The following is a 23,413-nucleotide window of genomic DNA, read 5'->3' on the forward strand; positions in this document are numbered from 1 at the left end:
TCTGAAAAAGCTTAATGGTTTTTTTTTAAAAGCCCCCTCTCTATAGAGTTTTTATAAGACAAAGATGGAGAAAAGAGGGATTATAACTATTGAAAAACAGACACATTCTGTGTGAACAGAAATGGGAGGATAGTAACAGAGTAAAAAACATGACTGTGGAGCACAAACATATTCTAAGCCTAAGTACTCTACAGAGGGAAAGGGAAGTGCTGAGGACACGTACAGACTGCTGCGTTCACTTTTTTCCCCAACAGACCTTAAGTAAATACCTACTGTGTACCAAGCCTGTGGAGGCGCTGAGAATGCGAAAATGAATAAGGCAGATCCTCAAGGAGCCCAGTCTGGTGGTGGTGGTGATGGGAAGGTGGGGCGGGGGAGGAGGAGAGAGGGAGCGTATGGAGTGGGGGTTGGGGATGAGCTTAGACGGGAAGGTTGAAAAACTGAATATACAGTAGGAATTTGGTACAGATTTGCGCTGGCTTCTATTGCAGAAATCTGCCCCAGAACATCTGAAAAAAAAAAAACTCAATTAGCCTCATTTGCCAAATTGGGCCAGATATCATGACGCCGGTCTTCTACAGCTAACTTCTCGAACAGGTTTAAAAATCCTCCTTACGCTTCTAGCTCTCGCTTTCCCCACCATTAGAGGGCCAGGCAAGGGAGGGGGCAGGTTGAAAACTGCACCCACGTCTGCTGCCTCTGCTCTCTGCAGGAGACAGGAATCCAGGGCTTTGCCATCGTCATAGCAACTAGGAGTTCCACGGTCCCCCACCTTCCTCCGAGTCCTTCCACTTCCCCCGCCGGCGGGGCTGCGCTGCCGCTTCTCTCGCGAGATTTGCGCGCCGCGCTCAGCGGCCCAGCAGTGATCTCACCCGAGACTTGGGGCGGGAGGGAGGGAAGGAGGGGAAGGAATGGGGCGGGGAGGGGAGGGGAGGGAAGGGCGAGTGCGGCGCCGCCACCGCCGGCAACTTTGTGAGGGAGTTCAGTGCGTGCGTGAGCGAGTGAGCGAAAAAGTCAGTGCGGCGCCGAGTCTGGGAGGAGGGTCCCCGGGGAGGGCCAGGTCTGGGCTTCAGAGGCCGCCCCCGAGCCACTTCATCCTCTCCCGCCTCCCTGGCTCCCTCCCCATTTCCTCCCCCCACGGGTCCTCCCGGGCCTTCCGCCCCCTTCTGCAGTTACCTGTCCCCTCCCCCACTCGGCACGCACCTCCCCTTTCCCCCGCGCCCACCTCCGACCTCCGGACCCTGGACTCGCAGCCGCGTCGCGCTCGCTCTCCGCGCCGGCCGCCCCCTCCGCTCTTTCTCCTGGGGGCAGGCGGGCGGAATGGGGGGCGCTGAGCCTCGGAGGCGGCGCGAGCGGAGACCCGGGCGCCCAGACAATAGTTGATGCCGGGGGGACGGGGGCACCTCCGCCGCCCCACTTTGCCAGGAGCGCGGCCCCCACCGGCAGCTCTCCAGCCTGCATTCCGGGTCCCCCTCGGAGCCAGGCTCCGGAGTTGGGCACATTCCGCCCCCGCCTCCCCGGACCCCCCTGCGTTCGGCGCCCGCCCCGGCCCGGCCTCGCTGCCTGCCGTTCTCCGCAGAGGAGGCGGCGAGGAGCGCGCGCCGACCGTCTACACGGTTTCTCTTTCTCCCCAGGGAGAGCGCGCGGCGGACGCGCCCCGGACGCGCGGCGGCACCCGGAGGCCGGGCCCAGCGGTAAGTGGCCCCCGTGCCTCGGGGCCGGGCAGGGGAGCACGGGTGCAGGACTGTTGACAGCCCCCCCTCCCTTTCTGGCCGGGGATTGGGTCCAGGGCCCGGAGCAGGACACCCGGAGGCCGGTCAAAGTTTGATTTCCGATTTGGTGGCGTGCTGATAGCGCAGCCCCGCGGGGGTGAGTCCAGGCTGCACAGCGCCTGGCGCGCGCGCACGCATCTCGGAATCCGAATCTGCACAACCCGGGGCCAGGCGCCTGTGCGAGAAGCCGGGAGACCCGCGCTCCCGTCGGGGTGGCTGCGCCCACCCCACCGCTCTCATCTCCATCGGGCGACCCTTCCCCTTCAGTCACCTGGGTGAGCGCTTTGCAGGCTGTGCTGGTGGAAGGGACAGGCCGAGAGGTTTACTCTCCGGAGAGGGAGAAGAGCAGCTCGGTGGCCGCGGGTGGTTAGTTTCTCTCCTGGGGGTCTTAGTGGAGTGAAAGTCTGGGATGCTTTAACCTGCTTTCCTTGGAGCAAGTAAACCTCGAAAGGGCTGGGGACGCGTGAGGGTCCTGCAAAAAGAACTTTTCCTCCTTCGCCCCGTCTGTTTTCAACTTCTCTCCTGACCTTAAAGGAAATATGCGAGGCTCCCTATCACTCCACGGCATTTCTAGGCGGACAAGTAATTGTGGTGGACAGGTTGAAATTTCATTGTGTGGAAAATCTAGAGACAAGGGAGATGGCTCACTTTCAAGGAAGATGTTTAATCGGGTAGTTGGTATATATATTTCAAGGGGAGCGTTTGGGCACTGATGGCTCCTAGACTGCGTTTACCTTATAGATTTTATTTTCATGACGAGTACTTTAGACGCAGCCTTCGCTGAAATTCTTACTACCTGCTAAACGACAGTATTTCTAAACTGGAAGCCAGTGATGCGATGCAAATTTCAGAGTGAAGGTGTCGACTTTCATCAGGTTCCAGGTCTATCTGGATGAACTGGGGTTGGCGTTTCCTCTATAAAGCAGACCTTTCATGTTGAAACTCTGACTCAGATTCTTAAAGCCATTGTTTTTATACTGGTACTCTGTGGGAGTTGTGTCAACTTTCTCTTGTTTTCTCATATGGAATAATCATCCAAGGCAAAAATTCTCTGACTTAATCTTTTGGAAAACGACAAGTTTAAGTCCTGTACAATCATTCTCTGCGGCCAGTTTAGTAACAGTATTAATTTCTGTATAAGCCTGATTTAACGACTTTCACCTTGCCCTTTTTCATTTTTCTGAAAGCTGCAATTAAGCCACCTTTACCAGGATGAAGGGGAAAAAAAGCTGATGGGAATAATGTAGAACAGTGGTGACAGCAGTAGGCTCAAATAAAAGGTTTACAGAAAGCAGTTTATGGTCACTGATGCGTCCAACTATTAGATGACATACCAGTTATTAATGAGAATATTAATATGAAAACATTTTTCCCATGGAATAAAGTATTTATACTAAGCATATATACTAGCAATTAACAATGCATTTAAAATGATTTGGGTGAGGATTTGCACCTAAATGGTTAGGGGCAGAATAAGAGATTTGGGGGGAATGAATGGTTTTATGTGGCTGACAACTTATTTTCTTATCTCATTATGCTTAAGTAAAGGACTCGTGAAGTTGACTGTCATTAGACTTCTCCAGCTGACTGAGAGAACGAGTTCGGCGAGTGGCTCAAGACAGACAGTAGGTGTTGCTGTTAGCTTCTCTGTAGTGCCTGGTTGCTGCTGGAGTTGGAGATTGCAATTCTGGTGCAGTGAACTTTCTGTGTCTGAAGTCAGGCAGGGTTAGTTGTGTTAGTTGTGACTTCATCGTAGGATTCCAGGGCTGGGTTGACTTGAGCCTTGAAAGAATTTCAAAGCATCTCATTGAAATTTCGTATTGAGTTTCTTTTAACTCTTTCCTTTCACTGTTTTCTGCCTTTCGTATTTACTTTGCTTTTGCTTTGATTATATGTGTAATTTACAGCCCTCCTCTCCTCCCCCTCCTTGATTTTTTTTTTTTTAACAACTTTTTAAAAACACCTTCTAGTAACTTTCTTGAAGCCATAGATTGAAGATTGCTTGGAAATTGGGGTTTTGTAGACTTTGGAGGAGTCTTGGTTGAGTATGAGTTGAGATGTGTATTTGCAGTTTGAATTTTTCAGTAAATAGTTGTTTTTCTGTCTCTGAGCTGTGAGGCAGGAGCGTGAGGAGAGGTAGAACAGTATAGGAGTAAAGAATCCTTGAATCTTTTCACTTTAGGGCAAAGTTGTGTTTCCTATCAGTCCTCCTAGTCGTGTGGTCATTTCTATTGGTCCACATCAGTGCACACATGAAGGACGAATATCCTGAAGATTTTCAAGTGACATCTCAGATTTGAGCCTTTTGGTTCACTGACCAAGCTGGACTTTCTCTGAGGAACACAAATAGACTCATTCCCATAACGGAGGGCTCGAGCTCTGATATAGCATGCTTCTTTCTTTCTTTTGACTCAAATCACGGAAGTTCATGTCTCAAACTCAGAAAAATTTTTTCCTCTATAACATCACTATATTTGTAACCTTTTGAAATTTGTGGTGGTCAGACGGCCTTTATTGAGTGCCTCTGTGTGGGAGGCGTGCTTTTGGGTTCTGTGATTCCAGTGGTGAGTGAAAGTGTGTTCCTGGTCACATGGACCTGACAGTCCACTGGGGCCATTTGTAGTGACCTTTCCTGGTTTTGTGTCCTGATACCCTGATGCCCCCATAAAGGTTCTGTGTAGCAGACAATCAGTTATTTTTTATTGTTAACTTATTTAAGTTAATTTTTAAAATAATGGACCCTAGGGGCTGGCTCCGAGGCCGAGTGGTTGAGTTCGCACGCTCCGCTGCAGGCGGCCCAGTGTTTTGTTGGTTCGAATCCTGGGCGCAGACATGGCACTGCTCATCAAACCACGCTGAGGCAGCGTCCCACCTGCCACAGCTCGAAGGACCCACAACTAAGAATATACAACTATGTACCGGGGGGCTTGGGGAGAAAAAGGGAAAAAATAAAATCTTTAAAAAAAATAAAAATAAAATAATGGAGCCTAGTATCTGCCTTCAGAGTGTCTGGGTTTCAAGTTTTCCACTATAGGGTCTTAAAAAATAATTGAACCTTTTTCTGAAAAACTGTCTTTTTCTGCAGAGATGGGCACGATACTTGCTTCCCAGCTTTGCTGCAAAAGTTAATGAGAATATGTGTATGGAAGTACTTTGCAAAGCATATCATCTTATTTGAAGTTGCATTTTCTTACTTTCCGATGAACTGATTCATAGACTGTTGGAGCTAGAAGGTTATTTGGAGCATAAATCATTTGGCCCATCTTCCTCCTCATTTGACAGATGAGGAAACTGAAGCCCAGAAAGTCGAAGTGATTTGAGGAAGGTTTTAGAAGAACTAGTTAGTGATCAGGTGGTGACTGGAAGGCAGGTTTTGAGACTTAACTATATTCCTTTGTTTCCTGGATTTTTTTCTACTTTAGAATCTATGTGTTAAAATCTGTTTGCTCCCCCAACCCTTGTGCGTTCAGCATTTATTAAATGTCTAAAATGAGAAGCAGCAAAACTTATGGAAACAAACAAAATTTCCATTAAGATTGAAAAGCTATGAAAACAGCATTGATGTAGTGTTTCGTGACTAACTTTAGAGTTACTCAAATTACAAAGTTATGGAAAAAGAAATTATGAGTTAAAGTATGTACATGGTAGTGCCTGTATGCTTTTTTTTTTTTTAAGGAATCTTTATTAACTCAGAGCGTAATATACTTGAACGTTCCTTAGAGAAGCCAAGCTTAATTTGTTGTGGTTTACCATTTTCTTCCCTTCTTAAGCTCATTTTCCATTTTTAAAAGAAAGTAGTTGTAGCTTCTTTATTTCTGGGATAGTGGCAACTTTCAGACCTTCTCCCACAGCTACATGTAAGGGTGACCAGTAACGGGGTGGGGGGGGGGAAGGGTCAGGTGGAAGGAGCTTCCTGTTGAAAATGACTGATTGGTATCGCACCATCCTGCCTTCCACTGTGTAATCTGAGCCAGGAGAGAAGAAACATCCCTGTCGTTTGGGTGACCGCCCTTGAGGTGAGGGGCTCTCCCTTTTCCGGGGAGGGTTAAGCCTTATGTTGTTCTTTTAGTGCTCACACAAAAGTTCGTGTCTTGTTCCATATACGGTGCTAGTTAAAATACGGGTGTTCCATTGTCACTTGAGAGTGACAATCCAGCCTTCTAGCTACTGCACTTCTCCTTTTTTGGTGTGGGAAATAAATTGGCCTCATTGGATGTTTGCTTTTCATTTTTTTCTGTGCCTACCTGAGGAAAGAAAAAGGAAAATGCAGCCACGCACTTAGGTGGCACTTTGTTTTCCAAAAGTTATATATGAGTTAATAATTCTAGATGATAGCTTGTTTATTTTTTTTGGTGGGCTGTGCAGTGAGTCATAGCAACCTGGGAATGATTCCCTCGGCTTTGGACTTCTTAAACACAGACGACTTGAAGGACAGATGAAATAACATGAGTTTGACGTGGTTTGTGATCATGGGGGCAAGTCAGTCCATTGGGGTCTGTATTTTGAGAGTAGAGGAAGCTGTGACAGTCCACCTCTTATTTTCTTTATTCTGGCCTGGGGAGAGTAAGGTAATCCCTGTTGGAAGAGAAAGTGAGTGTTTTCTTGAAGATCTAGAGAGATGACACCAAAATGACACGGAGGAATGTCACGGGTTTCTTTAGTCTTTGTTGGAGCTTCATAAATAGCAGTGCCTTGATGGGTGTGCCAGAGAGTCAGGCGAAGCTGGTCCCTTTCCCTCCAGAGGTCTGGGATGAGGATTTTCAGCCTGTAGATTTCTAATTTGTTACTTGTCCTGTTGCACCAAGTTCTCCCTCTAATTAGGACTGTAGTATGCCTAACTTTAAATTGTGGGAAACGGGCAATTACATAATGTTAGATTTCCCGTTTTTCAGCGCAGGAGAGGCAGGAGGAGAATGCATGCTTGCTGGAGAACCTGGCTTGGAGTGGGAGGGCTGCTGGTTTGCACAAACACAGGGGTCACTCAGAGGCAACTGGAGCAGACAGGCATCCAGCCTCGGCAGCCGCTGGCTTCCTTCTCCCTCCTCCTCCAGAGCAGGTCCAGGTTAAATGAATTTCGCAGACATGAGCGTTAACTTGGGTTATTCCTCTTTTCTGTTTCCACAAAGCCTTTTACCAGAGCTACAGCTATAGTCATTGATTAGTTTTTGTGGTTCTGCGTCTTGCTTCCTTTTAGAGTGGGTTCTGAGGTACTCAGAAGAAAGCTGTCGAGAAATACAAAGCAGAGGGCTTGGTGCTGAGTGATCGTGTTCCTATAATCAAGCCTTGACTATGATTGGTATCTTTTCCTTTGGCTCCTCTCCTGTCTTTCTGTAATTCATTTTTTTCGTGTTCTAAATTATTTGCCTAGATAGCTGTTCTAGTTTGATACACTGTGAGCACCTCGCATTTCCTTTAACAGTCTTAGTTCCCAGAATTGATTGACTCTTTGGTTTTTCAAGTTTCTTTTCAGTTCTTGATGAGCTCAGAGAAGCAGCTGATAAGCGAACTACGGTGTCTCACGCCTTCAAGAAGAGAGAGTACTTATAAGAAGATGCCTATGAGATAGATGATCATAAATTAATGGAAGCTTCTAAAATTTTCACCTATTTGACTAACTTTTACTGCTTCCTTCACCTGTGTGTACCTAGGGAAAAACTGGTAAGCAGTATTTTCCCATATCTTTGCAAGAAGTGTAAGTTTGTGACTTGTTGGAACCATACTGCTTTTCTTTTGAAGACCTCCAAAACACGTGTTCTTACTCTTGAAATGATGTTAAGTGTAGTTGATTTAACTGCTCCCTCTTACTGGGTTATTCTTCTGGCTGCTCCAATGAAGACCTCAGAAGGTTCTGCCAATATGTTTTGCCAGCATCTGACTTCTCAGGAGCTGGTATTTCATGTGCAAAGAGAGTGAGCTCTGTGTGTATCGTGTTTGGGGTGGGGATGAATGGGGTTTAGACTCCTGGCTCAGAGTGGGCCCTTAGGAAAGCTGTTGGGAAGGCTTGCCCCGGCTGACACAGAATGTGGTTCTTAACCCTTGTCTCTTTTCCAGTTTGGGAAATGCCTGTAATTCTTCGAAGAGTCTCAGTGTTACTTAATTTTCTTAATTAGGATCTTCGTGCTGATCTTTTGTAATGGGAAATGAGGAATAGTAATTGCATAACAAAATATAATGTTTCGGCCGATAAATGATAGGTTATGGAGAGTTATAGGATTCACAGAAAAGGCTTATTAAAAGTTCAAGAACCTCAGCCTAATAATTGCATTTGGTGGGATTGTTCTTAAGGCCATTTTCAAGGTAGTGTTTTAAAATAGGGGTTTTCGGCGGTTTTGGTAGGATGTGTGTTTGGAGGAGCAGTTGAGTGCTTTGGTGGAGAGCACGGAAGATGGCAGAACTCTGGGCTTTTCTCTGGGGGAGCATGATCGATATCAGGGGGATTTGAGGAAACTCAGTAGGTGATTCTGTTATGCTTCTCCCCCACCCAGTTGAGAACTGAATGGCTTTTATATCATTTCTGGATCTATCCTTGGCAGTGAGGCAGGCAAGTAGTGGGTTTAAACCAGACAGCAGCTGACTGGGGGTTACGGAAACTTCATTTTGGATGGGTGAAAAGGAGAGGCTCTGATCCTATGTACAGTCCTATTGATTAAAAAAGACAACTTGGAAAAAATCTAGAAATGACTGCCAACAGCTAAAAGGGTCAGCCTGCTTAGATTCCTGCAGTCGGGGTAGAACATGTAAATTCAATTTGGAATTGTATGTTAGCACTTAATTTTTTTATTGTGGTAAAAAACATAAAATTTACCATCTTAACCATTTTTAAGTGTTCAGTTCAGTAGTGTTAAGTATATTCACATTGTTGTGAATCAGATTTCTAGAACTTCTTCATCTTGCAAATCTGAAACTATACACTATCCCTGGCTACCCCCATTCTACTTTCTGTTTCTGTGAATTTCACTGCTTTAGATACTTCGTATAAGTGGAGTCGTTCGGTACAGGTGTAACTGGTTTTATTGGGCCACAGATACTGCACTTTTTACAGATTGAAGGTTGGAGACGGTCCTGCGTTGAGCCCATCTAGCTCACTAGTTTTCCAACAGTGTTTGTTCACTTCCTGTCTCTGTGTTATATTTTGTTAATTGTTGCAATATTTCAAACTTTTTCATTATTATTATGTTTGTTATGGTGATCAGTGATCTTTGATGTTATGATTCTATCGTTAGTCAAGTTGTGAACGCAAAGGGAAAGTTCTTGAAGGAAATTGAAAGTGCTACTCCAGTGAACACACAAATGATGAGAAAGTGAAACAGCCTTATTGCTGATGTGGAGTAAGTCTTAGCGGTCTGGATAGAAGATCAAACCAGCCACAACATTCCCTTAAGCCAAAGCCTAATCCAGAGCAAGGCCCTCACTCTCTTCAATTCTGTGAAGGCTGAGAGAGGTGAGGACGCTACAGAAGAAAAGTTTGAAGCCAGCAGAGTTGGCTCATGAGGCTTAAGGAAAGAAGCTGTATCCATGACATAAAAGTGCAGGTGAAGCAGCAGATGCTGGTGTGGAAGCTGCAGCAAGTTCTCCAGAAGATCTAGCTAAGATCATTAAGGAGGATGGCTACACTAAACAACAGGTTTTCAGAGTAGATGAAACAGCTTTGTATTGGAAGAAGATGCCATGTAGGACTTTCATAGCTAGAGAGGAGAAGTCCATGCCTGGCTTCAAAGCTTCAAAGGACAGGCTGACTCTCTTGTTAGCAGCTAATGCAGCTGGTGACTTTAAGTTGAAGCCACTGCTCATTTGCCATTCCAAAAATCCTAGGGTCTTTAAGAATTATGCTGAATCTACTCTGCCTGTGCTCTTACAGCATGGTTTACTGAATATTTTAAGCCTGCTCTTGAGACCTACTGCTCAGAAAAAAAAGATTCCTTTCAAAATATTACTGCTCACTGACAATGCGCCTGATCACTCAAGAGCTCTGATGGAGACGTCCAGTGAGATTGATGTTGTTTTCCTGATTGCTAACACAACATCCATTCTGCAGCCCACGGATCAAGGACTAATTTTGACTTTCCAGTCTTATTATTTAAGAAATATGTTTCATAAGGCTGTAGCTGCCATGGATAGTGGTTCCTCTGATAGATCTGAGCGAAGTCAGTTGTAAACCTTTTGAAAGGATTCACTGTTCTAGATGCCGTTGAGAACATTCATGGTTCATGGGAAGAGGTCAAAATAGCAACATTAACAGGAGTTTGGAAGAAGTCGATTCCAACCCTCATGAGTGATTTTGAGGGGTGCAAGACTTCAGTGGAGGAAGTTAATGCAGATGTGGTGGAAATAGCAAGAGGACTAGAATTGAAAGTGAGGCCTGAAGCTGTGACTGCATGACTGCAACCTCATGATAAAACTTAAATGAATGAGGAGTTGCTTCTTACGGATGAGCAAACACAGGTTTCTTGAGGTGGAATCTACTGCTGGTGAAGAGGCCGTGAAGATTATTGAAATGACAACAAAGGATTTAGAATATGACATAAACTTAGTTGATAAAGCAGCGTCCAGGGTTTGAGAGGATTGACTCCAGTTTTGAAAGAAGTTCTGTTGTGGGTAACGTGCTGTCAAAGAGCATCACATGCTGCAGAGAAATCATTCATGAAGGAGAGTCAACCAAGGCAGACTTGTTTGTTGTCTTGTTTTAAGAACTTGCCACAGTCATCCCAGCCTTCAGCAGTCACCACTGTGATCAGTCAGCAGCCGTCAACACCAAGGGAAGACCCTCCACCAGCAAAAAGATTACAACTCACTGATGGCTCAGATGATGGTTAGCATTTTTTAGCAATGAAGTATTTTTAATTTAAGGTATGTACGTTACTTTTTAGACATAATGCTATTGCACGCTTCATCAACTACAGTATAGTGTAGACATAACTTTTATGTGCACTGGGAAACCAGAAAATTTGGGTGAGTCACTGTACTGGGATACTCACTTTATTGCGATGGTCTGGAACTGAACCCTCCGTATCTTCAAGGTATGCCTGTATTTGTCTTTTCATGACTGGCTTATTTCACTTAGCATAATGTCCTCAAGGTTCATACATGTTGGCATGTGACAAGATTTCCTTCTCTTTTAAGGCTCAATAATATTCCATTGTACATATGTTCCACATTTTGTTTATCCATGCATCCATTGGTGGACATTCGGGTTGCTTCCACCTCTTGGCTAATGTGAATAATCCTGCTGTAAACATGGGTATACAAATATATCTTTGAAACTTTGCTTTTGGATATATACCCAGAAGTCGGATTGCTGGATCATATGGTAGTTCTCTTTTTAATTTTTTGAGTAATCTCCATATTATTTTTCATAGTGGTTGTAAAACCATAGTGGTTTTACATTCCTACCAGCATGCACAAAGTTTACAATTTCTCCACATCCTTGTAAACGCTTCTTTCTGTTTTTTTGATAGCCATCCTAATGTGTGTGAGGTTATATTTTATGGTTTTGATTTGTATTTCTCTGATGATAAGTGATGTTGTGCATATTTCATATACCTGTTGGCCATTTGTATATCATCTTTGGAAAGTTGTCTATTCAAGTCTTTTGCCCATTTTTCAATCACGTTATTTGATTTTTTGTTGTTGAGTTGTAGGAGTTCTTTATATATTCTGGATATTAACTTCATCAGATATATGATTTACAAATATTTTCTCCTGTTCTGTAGGTTAATTTTTCACTCTATTGATGCACAAACGTTTTTAAATTTGATGTAGTCCCATTTGTCTTTTTTTTTTTTTTTTTGGTAGGGAAGATTGGCTCAGAGCTAACATCTGTTGCCAGTCTTCCTCTTTTTTTTGCTTGAGGAATATTGTCCCTGAGCTAACATGTGTGTCAGTCTTCCTCTATTTTGTATGTGGGATGCTGCCACAGCATGGCTTGATCAACGGTGTGTGGGTCCGCGCCTAGATCCGAACCTGTGAACCCCAGGCTGCTGAAGCAGAGTGCACGAACTCAACCACCATGCCACTAGGCTGGCTCCCCATTTGTCTATTTTTGCTTTTGTTGCCTATGCTTTTGGCATCATATCCAAGAAATCATTGCCAAATCCAGTGTCATGAAGATTTCCCCCTACGTTTTCTTCTAGAAGTTTTATAGTTCTAGTTCTTATGTTAGGTCTTTAATCTGTTTTGAGTTAATTTTTGTATATGGCATAAGATAAGGGTCTAACTTCATTCTTTCACATGTGGACATCCAGTTTTCTCAACACCATTTGCTGAAGACTGTCCTTTTCCTACAGAGCGGTCTTGGCACCTTTGTTGAAGATCAATTGACCATATGTGTGAGGCCTTATATCTGAGTGCTCTGTTCTGTTCCGTTAGTCTGTTTGTCTTTATTCCAGTACTACACTGTTTTGGTTACGTTAGCTTTGTAATATATTTTGAAATTAGGAAGTATGAATTGCACTTACTTTTAATTTATGCTATAGATTCGAGGTGTTGAGTAACAGAGAAGTAATAGGGAAATTGACAATAGGGAAAACAATTTAAAATTTTTTCATTTTTTTGAGGGGATTAGTCGCACTTAAAGGCGGTAAGGTGATTTAAATGGCAGAATGTATGCAAGGCTATCGATTGGCAACTAGTTTAGCCAGAGCTGTGTGTCTAGCACTTCCTGGTTTGTAAAGCACTATCACAGATACTGAGTCCAGAGGCTTGGGAAAGCCAGTGGACCCTGAATTGATCGTGAAGATTGTATGTGTACCCCAGTGGGTATAAATACCCAAAACCATCTGGGTCAGTTGTACCACAGTGCTCAAGGGAGTTGTTTAATGAAAGCCTCTAGTAGTAATCTCAAGATTTTCAGTGGTATCAGTTATTGTAAGAATTCTTGCGTGCTATTTTTTCCTTGACACTGTATTGCCTTTCCTATTTCAATTCAGTAGTTTCTGATTTTCCATATGTGCTCGTTGAATAGCAGTGAGTCACATACAGAGCTAGAATACTTAGCCACAGTGCTGTTTCATTGTCTAGGATGTGCAAAGAACAGAAAATTAACCTGGCTGGGTTGTGTAGGATGAAGTGAAGGCGAGAGATTGGAGCCAGAAGAGCAAATTAAGTGGCTGCTTTAGTAAGTGATTTAGGCTACTTAAGACATGCTTTCTCACCTTCTTAAAACTGTGGGGATAACTGTGGTTGGCTGTATTACTTGAAGGGATATTTGGTAGAATTTCTATGGAGCAAAATGTAGTATGCTTGCATATAGTAGGACTGTAGTAAAGATTTGTTTAAATAGTGACCAAATAAATTCATGCCTGTGTGGGTGAATCTCTAGGGAGTAACTTACTCTTCTATCCCGTGAGTATTTATTGACTCCCACTGTATGCCAGGGGCTGGTGGCTGCCTCACTGGCTCCTGCTTTCCTGTGGCTGAAGCTCTGCTTGCGATTGATGTGGTTCTTTTCGGGTTCTATTCCCCTTATCTAGTTGGATTTTTCTTTAGTCAAAGGCCTGTTTTACTTCTGATGCAAAACAACTGTAGTTGTTTATTATGAAAATAGTGCTATATTAAATATTCTTTGTATAGAGGAAGAAAGAAACACTGGACAGTTCTGCCTTTTGGTTTCCAAGAAGATGGGTCTTGGCAAAATTTATGTTATCAAGCACTTTTCTAAGAGCTAAAGGAAACTGGCTTTAACGAATTTTGGTTAAGGTTTTCCTGAGGACCCAGATCAGGTTTTCAAATCTTGGTTTCCTCCACTTCCATGCACACTCCAGGAGACTCTAGAAAGCCAAGTTTGGCTCAAATCTCAGTTTCCTCTACTTCCATGCCGGCTCCAGGAGAATCTAGAAAGCTAATTTTGGCTAATCCTGAATTTTTCCATTAATTGTCAGATCCTAAAAGAGTCAGGCACCCTTTTTAGATCTTCATTCATTTCTTTATTCATTTGATTGTTCATTTAACAAGTCTTCTTCATTCACTTATTATCTACCAAGTAATCTTTTCACTTGTAAAAGGAAGGAAGTTGAGGGTTGAATTAAGTTTCCTTTAAGGCCAACTATTAAAATTCTGTGCATTTATTATTGTGACTTAAAGAGATGTAGGGCTTTTTTTTTTTTTTTTTGAGGAAGATTAGCCCTGAGCTAACTACTGCCAATCCTCCTCTTTTTGCTGAGGAAGACTGGCCCTGAGCTAACATCCATGCCCATCTTCCTCTACTTTATATGTGGGACGCCTGCCACAGCATGGCTTTGCCAAGTGGTGCCATGTGCGCACCTGGGATCCGAACTGGTGAACCCCGAGCCACCGAGAAGCAGAACGTGTGAACTTAACTGCTGCACCACCGGGCTGGCCCTGATTTAGGGCTTTTGTGGAGATAGTAGAAGTGTTTTTTGAAAGAACTGAATAAAGAGAAATTTAGAGTTTTTGTTTTTAGCTCTAAAACATTTTTGTGAGAAAATTCTGTAATGATGGATAATGTTAGCATTAGTCTCACTCTGATCTGAAAACAGTCAACATTTTAACTCAACTCTGAGAGTCTTTCCTTGTAATTTTGGCAGGAGACAATTCTGAATCTAACCTTTCTGCTGTTACATGTAACATTTAGAAACTTAATTCCTCTTTCAGATGGTTGGTGTAGTGCCAGTGTGGGAGATTCAGAAATGCCTATCACCCTTTCTTCTAGGTACTTGGTTCCGAATCTCTTAGAGCCTTTGTCCTTTATGCCTGCGGTAGTCTTTTTGTTTTCTGCTTTTTTTCTCCCCGAATCCCCCCAGTATATAGTTATATATTTTTTAGTTGTAGGTCCTTCTAGTTGTGGCATGTGGGATGCCACCTCAATGTGCCTGACGAGCGGTGCCATGTCAGCACCCAGGATCCGAACCAGCGAAACCCTGGGCCGCCAAAGCAGAGCACGCGAACTTAACCACTTGCCCACGGGGCCAGCCACATGTGCGGTAGTCTTGAGATACTGTGACATCATATCACTGAATGCAGAAGAGTCACACTGAAGATCTGAGTACCAGTGCGGTGATAATTAAACTAGTAATTGCCCATGCTGCCAAATGTGTGATGTTCATATAAGCTAGTGTGAGATTTCATAGCTTTATAAAATGACATTTTCATTTTAATTTGTTGTTAGAAATTCAACATAGTATTGATTGTGTGTTATAAAATTTAGTTATGCAAAATAAAATTGAAGAATTTTCTCTCCTGTGGATTTTTGGCTGTTGTAAATCTGGTCTCCTTATCAAAGAATAGTGGAAGATTTGTGTAGTCCTCGCTCTGTGACTTTGGCCGTTTTTCTTTCATTTACTAATCAGCAGTATTCACTGAGCACCTTCTAGATGGCAGATACTGTTCTCATCTTGGATATATAGCCGTGAACAACTCTGAGTGGATGGGAAGCCACCAGAGGGTTTTGTACAAAGGGTTTCGATCTGACATATTTTTAAAGGACAAAACTCTGTTGTGTAGAGAATAGAATGAAGAACAGGGCAAAGGTGGAAACAAGGAGGTATTACGGGGTTCTAGCAATAATCTAGGTGAGATGTGGTGATAGCAGCAGTGGTGATAAGTGGCTGGATTCTGGACATGTCTCAAGTGGAGCTACCATGATTCACTGAAGAGTGAGATGTCATGGAGTGAAAGAAGTGTCCTTGGAGTCAAGGATAACACCAAGGTTTTTGGCCTGAGCAACTGGAATAATGGAGGTGCCATTTATTGAAATGGGGAAGACTGGAGGAGCAGGTTTGGGTGGGGAATTAAGAGCTGATTTGTACAGGTTGGGGATGAGATGCTAGTTGACATGCAAGTGGAGAAGTCAGGTTGGCAGCTAGGCCGATCTCTTAGTCTTCATGAGTTTCAAATTTCTCATCTGTGAAATGGGGAAAATATTTGCCCGTCTCAGAATTCTTGAGATCAAATGAGAAATAAAAAGGTAAAGCTTCTAAAGTTATGTCCTGTAGCAGTGGTATTATTTCTGGAAAGTAGACTGGTTATCATCTTAAATACTTTGTGGTCTCTTTTGAACTACTTAACTCATAGGCCAGAACGTATTGCGGAAAGTTGGCATTTGTCCTCCAGAGGCTGGTTTTCTCTCTGAATAGGTGGAAAAGCTTTCTCTTTGATCCCTTCTGCAATTCCTGGGCAGCTTCTGGGAGAGCTTGGTATTTTGGTTCCCTCCAGGGTGTCAAAGAGCTTCATTTTGTCTGGAGCCACTGGGGTACTACATGGCCATTTGGCGCCACACTTGCCCCTTAATAAACATAGCTTCAGGCCAAGGTAATTTTATTTAGGTGGGAGGATATTGTAGTAGAAAAAAACGGCTGTTTCCTTTGTCAAAGTCTTTATTATTTTAGGCTTTCCGTAACTTGAATCAGTTAAGAAATAGTATCTAATAGGTCAAATTTATTAGGGAAACCACTCTTCATGTTTCTTCATTCAGAATACGTATTTGTATTTTCCTAGGTTTTTTGATTGCTTAAAATTTTGTTATAAGCAAGTGTAGTATGTTAAATATATATTTGAACCCACTGAATTAAAATTTAAGATCCAAGTAAAAATGTTGAAAGCATCAGTCTTATATTTCAATCAATGGTACTTTTTTTTTTTTTTTGAGGAAGATTAGCCCTGAGCTAACTGCTGCCAATCCTCCTCTTTTTGCTGAGGAAGACTAGCGCTGAGCTAACATCCGTGCCCATCTTCCTCTACTTTATATGTGGAACGCCTACCACAGCATGGCTTGCCAAGTGGTGCCATGTCCGAACCTGGAATCCGAACCAGTGAACCCTGGGCCACCGAAGCGGAACGTGTGCACTTAACCACTGCACCACTGGGCCGGCCCCAAATCAATGGTATTTTGAATTTAACTTTCTATAGAGGTAGTAGTAAATGGTTGTATCCTTGAAATACGGTATTTGCTCAGAATTGACACCTTCTCAACAGTTGGATGTTGGTTTAGGAACATCTTCATTCACAAGATCTGGTGGTGGTTCTTGGTTCTCCAATTCCATAAGACAGTTTGAACAGAAACACCACTGCTGTTTCTTCACTGCCCTCCTGCTTTCATCATCCGTCCACAAGATTTCCATTGGGCATCGGCCCTATGTGCCCAATTGCAGGTTCTCTGGTGATTTAGAAAGAGAAGGTAAAGGCACCCTTTAAGGGCCTGACACATGTAGTGAGTGACTCATGTTGATGAATCACTGACAGTTGGGAACTCTAAGTAAGTATTCTAGGTGTTCACTGGAAAGAGCCATAATGGCTTTAATGATGAGGGAAGTCATCAGGGGAACAGGAATGATGTTTTTTAGTGGATGTTGTGGAGGCAGAAATTATTTGGGTAGTTCTCTGGTATCTTTTCAAGCAAGAGGACATCTCTCTATGTTAGAGTTTTTGTCGGGTCCTCAAATTTATAAGATAAGTTTACCCATCTGCTCAGTAATTGTTAAGTTACATAATCTTTTGCTTTTCACTAAATTGGCTTACTATACATTATTTTATTTCAGCCTTTAAGAAAGTGAACTATAAGTATCCAGTATAATATCACTTGACATGATTGTCTGAAAAAAACCCCAAGCCTTTGTCTTTCCTTTTGAAGTACCTATTAGAACATTTAGATCAATTGTAAGAAATAATTTGAAAGGGGTCTATATATTTGAATCTCTGTTTTTTCCTTGATTAATTTTTTTCCTCCTAGAAGGAATACAGCTTACTTAGACTTAAATCCTTCGGGATTTTCGAAATCGTCTAATGGCTTTTTATTTGAATTGAGTCTAATAATCATTTGTATCAGGAGGATATTCTCTAAGTTTCTGAAGTCACAGTGCCTATTTATACACTCCTAAGGTTTTCTTTTTTTGTATAACATCTTTATTGAGTCATAATTGTTACAATACAGTTCTCCCATTTGAAGTGTACAAGTCAGTAGTTTTTAGTACATTCATAGAGTTGTGTAACCATCTCCATAAACAATTTTAGAACATCTTCATCACCCCAAAAAGAAACTCCAACCCCATCGGCATCCTTCCCCCTTTCTCCCCAACTCCACCCCACCTCCCTGCCCCCAGCCCTGGGCCACTGCTAATCTACTTTCTACTATAGATTTGCCTCTTCTGGATGGTTCATACAAACGGGATCATACAGTATGTGGTCTTTTGTGACTGGCTTCTTACACCTAGCTCTGTCAAAGCACTTGAACTTTGGTGGTGATGTTACAGATTTTGGGTTCAAAACCAGATATTCCTTGTCTGCTGATCCAGAAACCACAGCCTGTGCCGGGACCAGAGAAAACAGCAAAACTGCCAGTTGCTGTGTGTGTTTGTGGAGCAGGGAGTGAACTTGGAAGTTTTCATGAACAAAAAAGCCACCCTGGTACCAATGCACAGATGTACTCAGAGCACGTGATTGACACTTGTCTGACCCCTCCTGGCCTGAGCATTGCCTGCTTCTTCTGTGAGGTTTTCAGATACCTCTTAGAAGGATCTCTGAGTCTTCCCTTTCTTCTGCCTCTGGTCTGGTCTGGGACCAAGTCCTGCCATTTTTATCCCTTTTGAATTAATTCTTGTTTTCAGCTTTTCCTCTTAGTTTTATTGCCATTATCTTAGAACAGACCCTTGACCTTTTTATCTAGGTGGCTGGAGCAGTCTCCTCTCTGGCCACCTTGGTTCCTGCTGCCCCAGCCTCCAGGCCATCCTCTCTGATGATTCTTTCTGATGGACCACTTAGTACACGTTCCACCCTGGAGGAACTGAAGTGGCTCCGGTACTGGCCCACATCAAACTCACACTGTCTTACTTGCTTTTAGGACCTTTCTCTGGGGTTTCTTCTTTCCTGTTTATCTGATTTCTTTGGCCTCTCCAGGACTGTGTCTTTGTATTCATATGCTCGGCCTCTTCTCTCTTCTCTTCCCAACTATTCTGACTTCCTTTGAGCCTTTGTTCCTTATTGATTTTAGTTCTATTCAATTCAGAACGGATGTGAAATCTAAGTTCCTCACCCATAGCTTTATCTGTCTTATCCCCTTCCCTGTATGTCACGCTGCTTACCATTATCTTGTCTCCCTTTTCCCCTCTGATGCAATACCAGCCCCTGAACTCTAGTTTTATCTGTATCTTTCTCATCCTTCAGGGCCCACCTTCTTCATTGACGTCTTTCTGGTTACTCTAACGCACCTTGAATTCTCCTTTCTCCGAAATGCTACTGTACTGTGTTGTATGCTTAAAGAGCTTAGCATTAAATAATTAGCGCATAGTTCATCAAGGATGTTTAACCTGGAGAAGACTGAGAAGGGACGTCACCCCTTGTCACAAGAGTTGAAAGTCTGTCGTATGAAAGGAGGGGAGATTACCCTTGCCTTCTCAGACCCCACAGGGTAGAACAATGAGTAAACACAGATACTGGAATGAGCATCAGGAAGGACTTTTCTAGTGGAGCTGCATGTAGATATGACAGGCTGCATTCTCCATCTCATGCATGGACTGGATCATTCTGGACGGGGTCATTGTAAAGGCCATTCAGACAGTTCATGGGAGTGCAATGAGATTAGTGGTTCTCAGTCTCCATGGAGTAGCAGAATCATCTGGGGAGTGTCTTAAGTACACAGATTCTCAGTTTTTGGAAAGTTCAGGTTGAGCAGTCTGTGAAGCCTGCTTAGAAACTTTTGAGTCAGATAACACTTTTAGTCCTGAGATCCCGTGAATGTCTCATTTGTTTAGCAAACTTTTATTGAGTTGCCTGTGTTGCGCAGCAATGTAAAGTTGTGGGTTTTGCCTTCATAGGACCTAGACTGAAGGAGGGAATGCAGACAGATGGGTGAAACCATGTGATTTCTTCTTAGGTAGATGTAGATGCTTTGAGGATAGGGACCATTTCTCATTTTGTACGCTTATTTGCCCTGGAGGAATGGGCACATTGGCATTCATTCTTGGGTGATAAAGGATTAAGCTGCTGTCTACTGGTTTGCTCCTTGATGTAAGGCTTGTTACTATATTCTTTATTCAGTTGTTTTCATACATCTTAATTTCTTCGTTGAAAGTGAGCCACTGTATCTGCAGTTGCTTCATTACAGATTCAACTTTTGACTGTGTTGCTTCCTAGTAATAAAATTAACATTGGCTAATATTTATTGAGTACCCAGTGTGCCAGGCACTTTGTGTCACATTATTGCTTATCTTTATAACAAGCCTGCAACATAGACTTTAGGACTCTGAGTGGGAGCCAGGGTGTTGAGTTCCTGTTATAGAATTTCTTCTTATATTAACATATATTGCAGCAGCCACCGAGTTGAAGAGTTGTCTAGTGCAGTCATCCACTAGGACTAGAGTAGTTGCAGGCGTGTTTTGACTGTGTGCATAGAATTTATTTTATTGTTGGGAATGCCAGGAAGGCTGTCTGCATATAATAATGTAGCTATGACCATCACCCTGTTAGTTAAGCTTATAATTTGTTTTAAATACTATGCCACGCTGATGATGGAAGCTCTCCACCCATTTCTCCAGTGGAAGGCTGGTCTTGCTGGGAGAATTTTTAAGCGTGGTATGTAGTTTATCATTCATCCTTGTCGTGCCACAGTGGAGATTCGGGGACTGTTTTTATATCTTAAGTGATGATCTGGATTTTTCAGAACTGGGATGTGTCTCATCTGGTGCTTTCTTTTCCTGTATCTGCCATAGGACTTTGGCCTGTTAAGGTGACCTCCACAGTGCTCAGTTAGTAATGGTCATAAATATCTTTCACAGAACTCCACCAGTGACTTAGTTCTATAATAGGTTCTTTACTTGTACCATCTCATTTTATTCTCGTGGAATTCCTGTGAAATAGATATTGTCAGCATTTAACAGACTACGAAACTAGAGCTTAGAAAGGTTAAGTGGCTTGTCTCTTTTTCAGACTCCCATCTGTTTGCATTTTTCCAGGGGACTCAGGCATGGTTTACACAGGAGTGACGTCTTTTCTTTTAATTTCTCTCACCTCCTCCTATTGCTGGCTTCACTGAGAAAAATTAGGTGGTAGATGAGTGAACTTTTAGGAGGTGAAGAAGAGCAGGAATCTCAGACTCTGAGGGAAAATTCTTGGATAATGTATTTCATTTTCTCCCTTCCAGTGGAGTCAAGGTAATGGCTATCGTTGAATGTTCTCTCTGGCCAACTGAACTTACTGAGATGTGGGAAAGACCCTCACATTGGGCCCACACCTGCCAGAGACGTTCAAGGCCTGGGGTGGCAAATATTTCTAGTACAAATAGCTAGAAGAAATGTAAATGTTTACCGCTGTGGTGAAATAAACATACATCTTCACAGAGTTTGTAATGACCACAGAATTTTTTTCTAGTAAGAACACCTTCACTTTGCTTCCCAACCGAAGGCAAGACGGGAAACGTGAGAAATTTATTTTCTGGTGAGCTTCTTTCTTTCTCATCTTGCAGCATGGGTTCTGCTGTGAAGTTGTCATCATGTCATTGACTTCCTCCTGTTGCCCTAAAATTATGATGCTGTCATCAAGTCAGCATCTGCTTTGTTGTGAAATAAGTGTCTTTTAAGAGTCTGGAGGCATATTAGAAATATATAGATTTTTGAAGAAAGGTTGATGGAACTGAAGTTAATTGGAAATACAAAAACAGGTGAAAGATCAATCCTGGCAATCAAGTATGCTTCTGGGAAACATTCAATTAATCAAACAGAATTGAAGTCACTAGTGAAAGTTAATTTAGTTAACTTAGGTCACGGTGAAAAAGGAGATTTTTTCCACCTTAACTTTTGTATTGAGTTGTTGGCTTTGTATGTTTATTGAATCCAGTATCCCCCTGTTTAAACTTTGTGTTCAGGTCATTTCTCCAAACCAAATATTTGAGACTTCTCTTTCATATTAAATCAATCCTCAACATTTTCAGCTTTGGTTTTTTAGATAAGGATTTTTGGTGGTGTAATAACATGACTGGGATGGTTTTATCTTAATCCCGGTTTGCTTTAGTGTTTAGGCTTATTATTTAATCTTAAGAACAAAGGTTAGTTTTAAAGAGTATTGGTAAACTTTGGTGGACTACGAGGGCCGTGATGTGCCTTGTAAATGGAGCACAGGGCCCTGAGATTATTGAACGAGTTCAGTTCCCGATGCGCTCGTTTATAGCAAGATGCACAAGGACCTTGGATCTACTCACCATCCTGTTCTTGGTTTACCACTGCAGCAAGGAATCGCCTTGAGTTAGTTCGCCTTGTCTTCAGGTTGCTTTGATTGTTGGACAGCTACCTTTTTAATAACAATATGTAACTACAATAATCTAAGTCCATTAAGGACATGCCACATTCATATGTTGGTGCTGGTCCACCCACCGTCAGTCAACAAAGTCCATTTCTAAAAATTACCTGAATATTCATCATTCACTCAAACAGATGCTTATTGAGCTGTTCTGTGCCAAGCCCCTGTTTGGATGAGGTATGGTGCTGATTGTGGTGCAGATAATTTAGCAGTCCTGTTCTCAAGATGCTTCTGGCACATCAGGGAACTCAGGAAGAGCAGAGGAAACTGTCCAGCACGAGATGAAGGAAATCACTTAAATGTATTGTTTTCTTTCTTTCTTTCTTTTTTTTCTTTTTTATCATAAAAGCATTGCATAAGGCTTTGTGGAAAATTTGGAAAATATAAGAAAGTATGAAAAAGAAGAAAAAAATCATCTGTTATTCTAGCACCCAAGGATGATCACCATTCATGTTTTCGTGTTTCCTAATCTCTTTTAAAGTGGCTTGTAAAAACAAGCAAAACTGAGAGATCTGTCTGGTAAAAGAGGGCTTTAAGGTGGTAGTGGGGAGAAGGAAAAGAGGCCCCGGGAAACGGCAGTGTTTCCACCGTGGGAGACAGTGATGTCGAATGCAGCGGCCTTAGGGAAGGGGTGTCTGGGGTTTCTCAGGAAGAAAGCATTGGGGAGCAAAACCAAGAGCAGCCTTCACCTTAGATTTCTCTGTGAAGAGTTCCTGAGTTACAGGTGTGTTGTGTTCTAAAACTTTGTAAGATGGTAGCTGGCATTCCAGGTGCTTTTCTCAAACATTAATTTCATTTTAACCTCTTCTAGATGAGTAAGACAGAGCCTACCCTCTAGGACGGGATGTGAGAGATGATTCAGGAATTATAGTATGTCCACTGTGTGCCCATGGTTTAAGGCCAGAAGAGTTCGTAACAGGGGAAGCAAGAAAAGAAACAGTTTTATTTTATTTTATTTATCTTTTTTGTGAGGAAGATTAGCCCTGAGCTAACATCTGTACCAGTCTTCCTGTACTTTGTATATGGGACACCGCCACAGCATGGCATGACAAGTGGTGTGTAGGTCCATACCTGGGATCTAAACCTGCAAACCCATGGGCCACCAAAGCAGAGAGCTTAAACTTAACCACTGTGCCACCGAGCTGGCCCCAAAACAGTTTTATTTTTGAGGGTCTGTTATGTACTAGCACATTTTGGGATAAATTGTCTCATTTAATTTTCATAACCAACCTTTGAGGAAGGAATTTTCCTCATTTTTATAGTTTAGATTTAGAGAATGAATTTAGAGGCAAAGTTGCTTGTCCGTGTTACATAGTGTTTCATGGTAAGTGGCAGTGGCACACACAGGCCTTGGGACTGGAGACTGGGTTCCATCCTACCAGTGTGGCCTCAGGTAATTCCTC

The 23,413-nt window shown here is 42.8% G+C and overlaps 1 protein-coding gene across 39 annotated transcripts in view; it reads left to right on the forward strand.

The window, feature by feature from the left end:
- The first annotated feature begins 890 nt into the window (after positions 1–890).
- The window catches only part of SIPA1L1 (signal induced proliferation associated 1 like 1), a 359,658-nt gene continuing 337,135 nt past the window's right edge, over positions 891–23,413 (forward strand). For 6 of the 39 annotated variants that reach the window (XM_070249980.1, XM_023628023.2, XM_070249968.1 and 3 more), the window contains exon 1: positions 1,224–2,047. The gene's annotated coding sequence lies outside the window, so the exon portion shown is untranslated. Of the gene's footprint in view, positions 1,061–1,170; positions 2,048–3,315; positions 3,398–7,231; positions 7,431–23,413 lie in introns of those variants that run through there. The other 33 variants (XM_070249959.1, XM_070249977.1, XM_070249961.1 and 30 more) reach the window with 18 other exon arrangements.

Source organism: Equus caballus, chromosome 24 (assembly GCF_041296265.1).
Source record: "Equus caballus isolate H_3958 breed thoroughbred chromosome 24, TB-T2T, whole genome shotgun sequence".
Lineage (NCBI taxonomy): Eukaryota > Metazoa > Chordata > Mammalia > Perissodactyla > Equidae > Equus > Equus caballus.